The sequence below is a fragment of the Rattus norvegicus genome, chromosome Y (genome assembly GCF_021556685.1).
Source record: "Rattus norvegicus strain SHRSP/BbbUtx chromosome Y, alternate assembly SHRSP_T2T, whole genome shotgun sequence".
Lineage (NCBI taxonomy): Eukaryota > Metazoa > Chordata > Mammalia > Rodentia > Muridae > Rattus > Rattus norvegicus.
In genome coordinates, this window is record NC_141555.1 from 52,812,567 (window position 1) to 52,827,298 (window position 14,732).

At 37.3% G+C, this 14,732-nt stretch overlaps 1 pseudogene; it reads right to left on the reverse strand.

The window, feature by feature from the left end:
- Window positions 1-4,563: 4,563 nt before the first annotated feature.
- LOC134484512 (solute carrier family 53 member 1-like) overlaps window positions 4,564-14,732 on the reverse strand; it is a 78,276-nt pseudogene continuing 68,107 nt past the window's right edge.

Consider the following 14,732-nt stretch of genomic DNA (forward strand, 5'->3'; position numbering starts at 1 on the left):
ACTCATGGATTTTGTAAGAAATTAATGATATAAACTCTCTGATGTCCAGGAACCATAACAAGCATGGAAATCCAGATGCTTCTGAGAGGCTCACAACTCCTGATACCCGTATGTGGGAGGCTCAGATCAAGGCTATCTCTTCAGAGAATTCACTCAAACCCAACGCAGGACTCACCAAGCTTTCCCATAGACCATGTATTTCTTCCCTTTTTATACAAAGACAGAAGGGCAGCTTCCTTTTCTCCATCTCTGATATCATCTTCCTCTTTGTTCTCCCTCCCAAATGGCTGTTTACTCTGAATTAGGAGCCAATTAGTAAACCCTAGGGGCACTGAAGGAATATCTGAAAGGCAGTTGCAGTCAGGACAACACTCGTGACATCACAAAAGAAGCTAGGTCTCTGCAGGATACAAGAGATTTTTCAGGGAGGGCCTAATGATGATAACACTGAGAATTGCAATGGCCTACCTGCTGAACTGCTATATTTACATTGACCACATTCGAGGGTGACCTTTACAAGAGAGTCTACTGTGACACAGGAGAAACGTTTAAATACTACATATCTCTAAATCTATAGAATTCTCTTTGTTCATTATTGGTTACATGCTCTGAATAGAGAAAGAAAGGGCCTTGGTATGGGTACAAAGGATCTAGGAAGATGGAGTGGAAGAGATTCTTCTGAATAATTATTTTATTCCCAGGTCCATTCCTGTGCCGTACAATTCAATTTCCAGGTATTTCTCTGATTCCCAAGGGCCAGTATTTTCCCTATAGACCTTTAATTGAATGTATATTTTATTACATTTTCTTATTGTACATTCATTGATAGGGAACTTTATAATATTCTTAATATGTACTCATAAATTCAGTTTACCTTTTCAATTTTTTTGCAATGATTTTGTCAACAAAGGTGGCACAGCTATAGAATGAATATAACAGTGTAGATACTCTGTACCTACATCAAATGATAAGCTCCCAAATCCTTATTTTATCATAAATTATGAGACATCAGTAAAGCAAAGGACAACATGTGCCATAGAATGTGGTTCTGTAGTCCCATTATATGTCAGTTCTCTAATAACTACCATGCTGTTTTCCCAGTGCCAGACTTGAGGGTTTTGGATATTTTATCATGGTTTTACTTCAGACAATACATGAGATTCATTTGGATGGGCATGGAGAGTAATGGCTTCAGGTCCAGGGACACCTCAACATTACTAGTTTCATAAGAACAGGAGGGAGTCTATTTGGCATTGTCATTTGTGGATTCTAAATAATTGAGCTTGTTTGTTCCAAAGAATCAATGTCAAAATTATACCTAATCTCATTTGTAGGAGCCACCAAAATATATATGTGTATGTGTGTGTGTATATATATAATCTATTATATTATCATATGTATATATATATATTATCTATTATATATATATATATATACCAGCCACCAAAACTAGATAAGAGGGTTGAAGCTTTGAAGTGCATGCGGCCAGGAACAGGATATAGTTGCTTCCTGAGAGACACAGGTAGAGAACGTCCAATACAGAAGTGAAAGCCAGTGGCAAACCAGTCAACTGAGAATGGACCTTTTGTTGTTAGATTTTGAGAAAGGATTACAAGAACTGAAGGGGGTTCAACACCATGAGAACAACAATGCCAACAAAACAGAAGTTTCAGGTTAAACCAATATTCAAAGAATGTATATGGACAGACCTAGTGCTCCAACTGTTTATGTAGGAGAGGATGGCCATGTTGGGCACCAAAGGAAGGAGAAGCCCTTTGGTTTCATTCCTAGGATTAACTCCCAGTTTATGGAAATGCCAAGGGGCAGTAAGGTTGGTTATAGAAGAATTGGAAGGGGACTGCTTAGGGATCTTATGGACAGGAAACTAGAAAAGTACATAACATTTTTAATGAAAATATAAAAATATACAATTAAAGAAGCAAAAAATTGTTAAAATGAGAGAAAATGAAAGAAGTTATTAAAAAAGAGAACTGCCTACTAATCACATGTATTGACCCAGAAATATAAAGAGTCACTGTCAATGAATGGTAGTCAGAGTAATACTAATTGAAAGATTGAGACGATGAAGTCTCAACTAGAAACACTTCTCTCTCCCAGATATTAGTGTCAGACACAATGTGCAGACTGTAATCTCTTCATCCCACACATAACTGTTGCCTTTTATTTTGATGTTGAAAAATAAATCGAGGTTTGGATTCGAGAAGCATCACTGATCATAGTATTCTGCTAATGCAGTTTATCCAAGATTCTTAAGAATTCAACTGCCAACAGATCCCGGAACATATAATTTACTTATTTTTAATCAAAATTAGCACTTTAAAGTGTATTTCACGGCTGTGTCATTTTGGTAAATAGAACTCCTAGGTACTAAGCTATATTATTTATTTAATTTACTGTTGAAAAGTATTCTTCTTTTATGTGTGTGAGTGTTTGCTGTCATGTATATATGTGTACCTTGTGTGTACCTTGTCCCTTCAGAAGCTAGGAGAAGAGAATGAGTTCCTGCCATTGGAATTGGAGATGGCTGTGAGCTGTCATGGGGTACTAGGAACTGAGCAAGTTCCTCTCAAAGATCAGCAGGTTTCCTGAGTTCCTGAGCCATTCCTCCAACCCTATTTTAACTTTAACCAAGTGTATTCATCACCACTAGAAAGTTAAGAACCTACAATCAGTCCCCTTGTACTGCTTTCTTTTTCCACTCCCTAGAGACAAACATTTGTAATTATCCATCCCATTTGACTCCATAACTGTAAATGTTTTGATTATTCAGTATTAAACATTATCAATGAGCTGACAATTAGCTTTCAAATAAAAAAAATTATGCCAGCAAAAATCAGCAAAAGTTTTTGGTATGGCATCTCCACAATCTCCATTCTGAATTTTTCAGATTCATTCCTGCCCCCCAGCCCTAACCCCTCTTCTTGCCACACAGTGGCTCCTCTTCTATTTTCATGTCACATGTGGTGTTCACTCCCATGCCCTCCTGGCTTAACAGCTTATTTTATCCCTTTCGTGGTCCCCTTCCCAGTTTCATTACACACACACTGAACCTAGGTTCCCCATTGAGAGGAGGCAGGCAGAATTTGAATGAGGACTATAACAGGATTTCAGAATGAAGGTAAACTGGACTGCACACTGGATTCTTCACGTTTTTCTTAAAAATTTGCAATTATATTTCAAGAAAGTATAACTTTATTTTCTATCGCATTAAATATGTAATAATAAAGAAAGTGACTGACAAAATCTATTCGCCAATCTCACTGTATGGAAGTCTATAAATGAGAAGTCTATGACAGAAAACAAACTACATTGATATAGAGACACTGATCTTACACAGTCAGCACTGGAAACAAATGTGTCCCATTTTTTACCAAACAGCACAAAAGTAATAAGAAGCACACATGTGGTGAATATGAAGCAGCTTTACCTGACCCTGCTTTCTTTCTTTCTTTCTAACGGTACTAGGGACTGAAATCTCCATCCAGTGCCTGATTGTGCATGCCTGCTGTCACCTGGCCCTGCCCTTTGTTTCCCTTTAGTTTAGAATTGTAAAAAGTATATTCAATGAACAGTGATGTTTCCTAAATTCTCATGTCAGGATCACTGCTTCCCTGCAAGGGTTCACCCGAGGCCCTTATGCATACAGCATATGGCTCATGCATGCTGCTCCAGTCCTCACAGGCAACTTTCTCTACCCAGCACCCCACAGTCATATACTTTTCAAAACACAAATCTGACATAATGGTGACATTTTGATATAGGTCAAAAGATTAACTCAGTCTTAGAGAGATGGTTCAGCAGTTAAAAACACTGACTGCTCTTCAAGATGTCCTGAGTTCAAATCACAGCAACCACATGGTGGCTCACAACCATCTGTAAGGGGATGTGATGCCCTCTTCTGCTGTGTCTGAAGACAGCTACAATGTAGTCATATACATGAAAAAAATATAAAAATCTTAAAAATTATTAACTATATATCTATGCTATCCAAAGAGAACTTTAGGCCAATAAAAATATAAAGAGCTAATGTAGTCTAACATCCTTACTTTAATAATCTTCTGTGGACTTCTCTGTCTGAATGGCCTAGTTGTTGTACAGCTGGGATTGGATACAGAGAGCTAGATTCCCAGTTCTTGGCTTAATGTTTTCAAGATCAAATCACCACATTTACCTTTACTAAATCATCTGTGTAAGGATCTTTTCTTTTAATTTAAAATTCAGCATCTCATAGTCCTGTAACTCTAATATACCAGTAAATTCATAAAATATTATATTATATATAAAATACATTATATACAACATATAACATATATATTTTTTCTCCCACTCTAATTGGGTTGGTACTCACTTCTAACAAATGTCCCACTGCATTTACTACGCAGCAGAAAAACAAGATAAGGTGTTTTCGAGCTATATTGGCATCTGGGATAATTGTTTTGTAATCATATTAGTTAACTAGACCTGTGTCAGTACTGCTGTATGACCTAACTGCAGATATATCTAAGATAAGTGTGAATATTCCATACATGCTTTTTGAGGGTATACAATTTATTCCCAGAGGAAAGTGTTTTCTCCTGCATTCTTATCAAAGAGACCCCAGTCCATCTTGAGATCCCAGATGAGGGCATAGCAGGAACTGATGATACAAAAGAAGACCGCATGTAAGAGAACACCATGGTGTCAGAGTGACCTCATTGTGGAGAAAGAGGAGAGAAAAGCAAAAGGAAAGAAAAAATTACTAGATTGAATTATAGTTCCTTAGTAAAGGTAGATTCTTCATAACACCAGAAAGAAATCAAATTGTTAAAATAAACATCCTTAAAAGAATCATTGTGAAACAATGGTTAATAAGAAATATGACTTCTTTGATGTGCCATTACAATCATTGAACTAACCATAAACAAAATTATACAAATGTTTAGTAAGGGTCTGCAACATTTCAGTGTACTCTTTGGATGTCTAAACATGAAATTTAAACTTCTAATACTAGGTGACAGCTTAGGGTAAAAGATTGGGAGAAAAAAACAATGCAGAACCACAGGAAGATCCTGCACCACTTTCTCTCCAAGAGCACCTGGGGTGTTTTTTTACTTTAGAGCCTCCTTCACACACTGGATCATCAATGCTTAGCCTTCAGGAGCACAGAGGACTCCAGAGAAAGAGCTGAGAACACAACAGAGGCTGTGATGAGGCACTTACTTGCCCTTTATGTTTATGGAGCCAAGCTTCCCTCAAGCTACAGAGATACATGACATTCCCTCCCCGCTTCCCCCAACTGAGGCATCACCCATACAAAGACTAATCTGTCTTTATGCTGGAAACATTTGGCTTTATTCTGAGAACACAATAAAGCACATCAAATCAGAATAAAATAATTTGTAAACATAGTTATACAATTTGAACTTTTTGGTTTTGAGTGCCATTTGTTCTCTGAAATCCTCCTCTGGTAACTTCTTGAGTCCCCATGATGTTCTCCAGTTCCAAGATATGGCTAGATATCCAATAAACTGGTTTTGCGTTACCAGGAAAAATAATGATCACATCATCTAACCTCAAAAAGTTTTAAATTTTGGTCAGTTTCTCATACTGTCTCATGCATTCTCCACAATTTGTCCTATTAAACAAGTATTTACAGATCATTTTAAAGTTATTAATGAGTTGAGTATGGAATGATACCAGGGTAACTGATAATTTGCTGAGTAACAGAAGTTTGCTACATAAGTGAAGCTGAGTTCAAATGAACTACAAAGAGCTGCAAAAACATCAAGGAGAATGGGAGTTTCCCACAGAAGGAAATGGATGCCCGCAGCATTTGTGATATTTCTAGAAAAAGAAATATACAATAGTGCGAATGCTAGGAGGATAAAGTGATGTCATTCAAGGTTGAAGACATTTTTGAAAAGGTTTAAGGTATAAAAGTGTGTTATGTTTAAAAAATTGTTGTTGGGTTTGGGGATTTAGCTCAGCGGTAGAACACTTGACTAGGAAGTGCAAGGCCCTGGGTTCGGTCTCCAGCTCCGAAAAAAAGAAAAAAAATGTTGTTTATATAGGGTTTATAAGACATAAGACAACACACAAGATAGTTTGTAACCATTTGAAATAACATTGGAAGAGACATAGGCCTTGATTTCTGAATGCCTTCTTGGTCCTTAGGATCATTATTTTAATCAAATAAATGCTCACACATTTACTGACACCAGAATTGCACAGTCAGAAAGAACTGATACCTTGCAGGTCTAGAACAACTGGATTCAGTATGTCTTATCTCATAAGATACATAACTGTTTGCTGACACAATCATTATTAAATGGTAAGGCATATAAACTTACACCTAGGTATATGTTAAAATAATAGACACTCACAATTTATCACTTCTTCCTGGTGTAAACTGTGTTGTTCTCTACCCTTTCCAGGTTGCATACATTCTATCTGCATGACACTGTGTATTGCTGCTCCACTGCACATCTTCTTTCAACTCCACATGCAACAGTCAGTGGCAAAAACTGGGTCTGATGGAAAAATTTATATCAAAGAAATCAAGAAACACTACAACCCAGTGTTCTCAATCTATACTCCCACACCAGAGCTTGTTTATTAAATAAATATACACCAGCATATCACTTACTTAGCGTTTTTTTAGACAGTTAGTAGGAGGTAAAGGCATGTGATCCTAATTGGATCTATCAAAAAAAGAAGAAAATAGAGGAAGATGAGGAAGAAGGAAAAAGGAGGGAGAGGAGGAAGAAAAGAAAGAACAGAACAGAAAGTCTCTGTTTGGATAGGAAACAATCTTCAGGTTTAAATTATAATCACTGTGGTTATTTGAATAGGTTTGGCCCAACAGACTGAAACCTGGGTCCAAAGAGACTGGCACTATTAAGAGGTGTGTCCTTGGTGGAAGAGACAGGCTTTTAGGTCTAATATGTTCATTCCAGGCCCAGTGTAATATACAGTTTCCTTATGTTCCTAGTGTATCACGGTGTAGAACTCTCAGCTCCTTCTCAGTGTCAGTCTGACTGTACTCTGTCATGCTTCACACCATGAAAATTGATTAAACTTCTGAAACTGTAAGCCAGCCCCAATTAAATGTTTTCCTTTATGAGAATTGCTGTGATGATATTGTTTCTTCACAGAAATAAAGTCCTGAAAAGTCATAAGAATTTTCTTCAGAAGCATATTGGTCTAAATATTTATATTAGAACACTGAATTTGAATTCTATGTGTCTAACACATAATTTGTTATCTAGGTATGTTTGAATTTTTTCAGAGGTCAGCTAAGTAGTAGGTATTACCAGCTTCATGGGTCATTAAAACCCGCTCACAATTTATCTACCAAGGTTTGCAAAAATAAAGCAATTTCAGGAATGGAATGAAATCCAGTCTTCAATATTTAAAAAATAAGATGAATATAGAGATTAAAAGACAAGATATTTGATGATAAATTAGAAACCTTTAAAATGAAATGTGTATGTTAAGTCATGTAATCCACACATTTTATTTCATTTCTCATAATGGAAATATAATAATAATAATAATAATAATAATAATAATAATAATAAATTAACCAGCTTACTAGTAAGTGAGGACTTGCACAGAATAACAGGCATATATTCAGTAAGTCACACGCTGGTGTTAGTCTAGTGAGCATAAGTAGTATCAAGTCTTATTACTGAAAGCGGATGCTCTTTATTAGTTACTGAAGAAATAAATATAAATTGTTGTCAGAAGAAAGTAAATTAATACTGAAACAAAACACAGTATACTAATCTTCCTGTATTTTTATAATTTTGCCTTCTCTTTATAATACAATTGTTAAGATGGTGTTAGCAACTTCCTCTTTCTAAGCCCATTTATTCTATGAAAGTTGTAGGAGAAACACATGTAGATGTACTGGCTTTTAAATATCTTCACAGACTATTCCAGAGTAGGTAATATTTACCTCAGATTCCAATGATGCACCCATGCTACATTTTGCTCTCATTTTTTATCTTCCCTATTTCCCTAATAAAGAATATTCCTCCTTTAAGTCCTCCTCCTTCTTTGGTATTGAGAGGATGTCCTGGAAGGATGCGACCACCACTGTAGTCAAGCAATTACACCTTATTCTTCCTTGGGTTACCCTGCTAGTCCACTTCAGTAATGGTAAGAATCACAGTAAATCAAATCATTGCTATTCTACCAGAGGAGTCTCTCTGTTACACATATGCCAAATTTGAAGCATAATATATGGAACTAATTTATAGAACTGACATCTATTGAGTTTAAAATAAATATAAATTTCATAAGAGCTGCGGAGCCATAGCCATGATAGGAATGAAAGTGAAATAAGAAGGGAGAGAAGTGAAAGGTAGGAAACCAGAGCACCAAATAGCAATCCATCTCTTTTTGATGGGTGCTTAAAGGGTCTGCATGTGAAGGGTGTCTAGTCTCTCAAAAGTCACCCACTCTGATAATAAACACTTTTCAACCCAAATTTAGATGAAAAGTAAAATGGGGCAGACATTGTTTTCAAAGTCCAAGCTTTGGAGTAAGCTGAATTATGCATAAGGTTTTCACCTAAAAAAAAAATTGGATTTTGTCCTATAGTCCCCCAGATCAAACTACTGATTTTTGAGATTACTACTGTTCTCTGAGAAATAGACAGAAAATCTGCAACATATAATAATGTAAATCTGTATGACCTCAGAGGAAATTATAGCCTGTATTCTGACTAGTTATATGCTGCTTGAAATTCTCATAATGACAGGCAGCAATAGTGGGCACAGCTCCAGCGGTCATGAGTTCATGACTTCCAGCAGCTGGTTCTCCCCAGTGCAAAAGCTATGATTTGTGGTCGTCTAAGTGCATGAAATCCACTTGGACTGACCATATTCTCAATGCCCATTAGTTACAGGACACAACTTTCTCATCTGTCAGAAGTATGGGTGCTCTGTCACTGGTCATCAGTAAGTTTATGTGCACATATGATTGCACATGGTACTCCTTAGGTTATGACAATTTTCATCTTGGAGTATGAAAAGCAGCCATTCTCAGTTTCATTCACAGTTAAAGATAATACAATCCTAGAGACAGGAGGTAAAAAAAATAAATGGTTTAGATTTGAGTTGGAATCCAGACTCTGTCTCTTCCCAAACTTATGTTTACAGGAGACTTGTACACTTACGTAATTGGAAATAGAATGGGGCTAACCAGTACTAAGAATAAAAGAGGAAAAGGGAAATAGCAATTCTATTTACACACTGTTGTACCTCACAGAATGCTTCCCTGATCCCCTTTGACATTTAAAGTGAAAAGGAATTCTTGGAGTATGGAGTACCATTAAAATATGTCTACGATAATTCCGGGAAATTATGTTAAACCATACATAGAGGCTAAGGGAGCAGTACTGTGGTAGAGCAATGCTCTGCCTGTGTGAGATCTGGACTTGACCTTCACATCAATAAAAACACAGCTGGTGGGGATGTGGATAATGGGAACATTCCTCCATTGCTGTTGGTAGTGCCATTTGGAGGTTTCTCAGAAAAATGGGAATAGTTCTAACTCAAGACATAGCTATACCACTCCTGAGCATATAAACAAAAGATTCTCCACCATCCCACAAACACTTGCTCAATTTTATTCATGATAGTCAGAAGCTAAAAGAACCTAGATGACCCTCAGCTGAGGCATGGATACAGAAGATGTGGTACATCTACAGAATGGAATACTATTCAATTATTGAAAAAAAAAAGACATCATGAATTTTGCTGGCAAATGGGCAGAGAGTATCATCCTGATTGATGTATCCCAATCCCAAAACGACATGCCTGGTATGTATTCACTAATAAATGATATTAGCCATAAAATACAGGATACTCATGGTACATTCTACAAACCCAAAGAAGTTAAACAAGAAGGAAGGCACAATGGAGAATGCTTGGAACTCACATAGAGGGGGAATAAAAATGTCATTAGAGTCAGATGGAGGGAGGGAACTGGGTGGAAAAGGGGATAAGAAGGGAAATGGGGGGGAATTCAGGAACAGGTGTGGGGAGGAGAAGGAGGGATGGCCAAAAGGACAGGAGAATGAGTGGAAAACTGCAATTGACAGGGGTAGGCATGGGCAACTCTAAGATGAGAAAGACCTGGGATAAGGGAGGTCCCCAAGATCAATGGAAGCATCCTTAGCTGTTACTCACAGCATTTGGGATATGGTACCCAAAGAGGCCACCTCCTGTAGCCAAGGCAGGAACCTCAATGGAACAACAGAGACACCATCCCATCCAAGAATCTTGACCCAAAATCTTTCCTGTCTTCAAGAAATGCAGGGACAGGGGATGGATCAAAGACTTATAGAATGGCCAACCAATAACTGGCCCAACTAGAGATGCATCCCATGGGCAAACACTAATCCCTAACACCATTCATGATGCTCTGTTATGCTTACAGACAGGAATCTAGCATGGCTGTCACCAGAGAGGCTCCAACGAGCAGCTGACTCAGACATATGTAGGTACCCACAGACAAACAGCAGGCAGAACTTGAGGACTCTTATGTAAGAATTAGAAGGAAGGATTTGGTGACCAAGAGGGGACTGGCACACCATAAAAAGACCAACAGAAGCAATTAACTTGGAACTTTGAAGCTCCCACAGACTGAACCACCAATGAAAGAACATACACAGGTTAGACCTTGGCCTCCCTGCACAAATGCAGCCTGGATTTCATATCAGTCCTGAATAACTTGGGGTGGGTGTTCCCAAAAGCTGTAGCCTGCATGTGGGATATTTTCTAACAGGGCTCCCATGTCTGGTTTCAGGGGCAGTGGATATGCCTAGCCTTTTAGACACTTGACGTGTAAGGGTAGGGGGAAATCCAGGAGGAACCCTAATTGTCAGAGGAAAAGGGATGGGGGAATTCAGAGAAGGAATGTGGGAGGGGTGATGAGGAGGTGGCAGTGGGTAGGATGTAAAGTGTATTAAGTTAAAAAAATAATAATAAATGGGAAAAACATATATATATATATATATAATTCTAAATATAATATAATTCTAAAACTAGGAAAATAATGCAAAGAAATTAAAAGAGACAAAACAACCTGGAAACGAATAGAAAGGCATGGGGAATCTTCTTACCAAATTGAGATTTAATACACATTTTCCAGTATTGGCAAAAAAGAAACACAAAGGGAGAATCTGGGAATGGGCCCCACTGCCCCCCAAATGCCTAATTGACTTTTAAAGCGGACATTCAATAGAGCAGAGACAGCTCTTTGCAATAACAGTAGTGTTACTCAAAACTGACAGTCAGAGATCTAACAGAAACTTTGACTATTTCAGAACTTACATGGGAATTCAATCAAAATAGATTATGGACTTACCTGTAAAACAAGAAAATAGGACACCAATAAAAATGTTAAGACCGAGATAGAAAAAAAAAAGAAAAAAAAAGAAAAAAAAAGAAAGAAAAGAAAAGAAAAGAAAAGAAAAGAAAAGAAAAGAAAAGAAAAGAAAAGAAAAGAAATCTTAAGAACAAGGCCTTGGTAAAGAGTCATTCATACAAGGAAATATTGATAAATTAAACTTTGCCTGTTAAAGGCCACGTTAGGAGAAAAGCTGCAGCAGAAGCTTCTTTCTGTAGCCCTGGCCAACCTGGAATTCTCTGTAGACCAGAATGATTTGAAACTCAGGGATACACCTGCTTCTGCTTCCCTAGCGCTGGGATTAAAGGCATGGGTCTCCACAGCATTTCTCGGGTAATATTTATTTATAAAAACTTCCAGATTTTAAAAACTACCAGATGAATTCTACCTAATATGTAAAGAACTCAACAAATTAAAAAAACTAAGAGGAAATTCAACAAAGGGTGGATTAAAAATATACAATGATAATTCCTTAAAAAACAAGAAATTCCAAAGGAAATGACTAAATTCCAAATTTATCATCTAGCAGAGTGGCACCTGTGCTTACAAATTGCTCTGCAGAGTGACAGATGGGAACTGAAGCAACCTCTGATCTACTGAAGTTCGCCAGAAGTGTGCTAAAAACAAGACAAAGCTCCTTTCTGGGATTGGGTCAGTGTTTAGATGGCTGGTTGTTCTTCTAGAGGAACCAGGTTTAATTCCCAGCATCAATATGGTTGTTCACAGCTACCTAGAACTCCAGTTCCAGAAGGTTCCTTATCCTCTTCTGACCTCTGAGGACATCAGGCTCGCACATGGTGCAGACATACATCCAAGCTCAACGTTCACATTCATAAAAATATTAAAGGAAGAGAGAGACATTCTCTGGTATTTCACTTGTGTTTTCTACATGCTTGTGTCACACCACGGAGCTCAACCAACCAAACTCAGAAACAGGAGTCTTACACAGAAGGTAAATCTTACAGGTAGCAAAAGACGGGTATTTCACATTTATAAACCTATAATATAGATGAGTGCCTCTTTCAGGGTAGCACAGTTCATAAGGGAGCAAAGTAAGCCAGGCCTACTCTGTCTATTATCCCAAGACCATGTTTCAGCTCTTGACACATGAGGACTTTTCACTCAAATGCTTCTTTAAAATTCTTTCTGGCAGAGGACTTGGTTAAATTGAAAGAGGAAGGTAATTAAACCTTACTGTAGGCAATGCAAAATTAGGTGGGAGATTAGAAAAAAAAAACCAATTAGAATCTTTTGAGTTGTGTTTGTTTGAGGAGGAAGACTTGGGTGGGGAGGTGTTTGAGACAGGGTCTTGGTGTGTAGATTTGGCTGTCCTCAAACTCAAAATCCTCCTGACTCAGGCTCTCAAGTGCTGGGATTACTGAGCTATGCACCCACACCCAGCTGTGAAGTTCTTGATATAGGAAACAGAATAGTGTGTGTGTAAGTGTCAGGGACAAGAAGAACCACCCAGCAGTTTCTACACTTTGTATCACTTTGCTTTAGTCTTTCTGTACCAGAGATTAAATATGTTGAGTAGGTGATAATATTTCACTTTATTTGGTAAGTGTTGATTCCCCTTGTGTAAACAGGTAAAAAATTTGCCTTTAAAGAATATATGCTCTAGGATATCCTTCAAAGCCATTAAAAATATGTACTAAGCACTGAGAAGCCTGCCTGACTCAAATGCAAATGCTATGTGTCAGTAAAATACTAGGTGATGATAAAACTTTTCTTTTCTTTTCCACTAAATAGAACAGAAGCACTATTTTATTGTACAAAACAAATTTTCTTTCAACGTTTCAATGAAAACCATATATTGCATACTATTCAGAGTATCACTGAAGACTCCACAGCATAGCTGAGTATAAGGATATGCTTAGCATGCTCAAGACTTTGTTGTAAATCCCCAACATGTGTATGTGAAATGTGTGGACATTTTTTTGTCCACTGGATTCTAAGAGGTATATAGATGACATGTCTTATTTATTAGCACAATAGCCAACTTCCTAATTTTTTCCAATACTACCTTTAAAATGTATTTTATTGGGGCTAGACTGATGGCTCGATGTTAAGAGCAATGGCTGTTCCTCCAGAGGATCCGGGTTTATTTCCTAGGACTCACATGGCAGCTTACAACTGTCTGCAAATCCAGGAATATATATATATATATATATATATATATATATATTCTTCTGGAACTTGAGATATATATATATATATATATATATATGTATATATATATATATATTCTTCTGGAACTTGAGATATATATATATATATATATATATATATATATATATATATATATATATATATATATATATATATCACACAAACTCTCACACACACATGTATGTATGTATCTCCCTCCCCACTTAAAATGGAGGTGAACACAGACTGCACAAAGTTGTCTTCTCATATCACATGCAGATAACGGCAAGCACAGAGCCCCCATTACATATACGTTAGAAATGAAATAAAAATGTACAAAGATCATAATGCTAGGCAAATTAAACATACTAGCTAAATCATTTCCAACTTGAAATAGCATTAATGTCTCTATTTTCCCGTTATTCAGAGATAATGTATTCCCTTGCAGAGGGAGGACTTACTTTCATATTGGAGCTGACTCCACACTGCCTGAACCAATGCTGTGGCTGTTAGTGTGACTGGCAAGTTCCTGGCTTGGCACTCAGTGGATGTGGTGATTAGGACAAGGAAGCAGGAAATGGGTATATCTTCTGATAAACACACCTGCATTATTCTTGCTCACTGTACTTCTGTGCTTTCTCAAACACAGCTCTGTAACATAGAATGAAACCACAACACCCTATCTGATTGGTTCTCTATTGTTTACCTAGATTTTAACACTGTGACATTGGGTAGTACTCAGGGCATTTGGCAAGCTTACAAAGAATATTAGTACAACAGAAATGATCACAAGTCCTTGAAGTGAATTCTAGCACTGTTATCCATTTGGTAGTGTGGATTTTGAAGTTCAATCTTTTATGCATATTCATTCCCTTGGTTCCTCTACTTCCTAACTGGGGGGCTTGGGCAAATATCTTAACCACTGCTTTAATTCCCTTCCCTATAAAATGAAAGTCAAGTGTTTGTCTCTCTCAAAGACTTTCTCCTTGATTTGCTTAGCTAAGTTTCTTTAACCTCTCCAGGCCACAGTCCTAGCTCTTGTAATTTGTACATGGGGTCTATGTCACCTTGTCCTAACAATCATCTTTCTAAGTAAGTCTAGACTGTGCAAACCCAACATTCATCGGAGCACTTACACCTGTCTTCAGCAAGAATCTGCC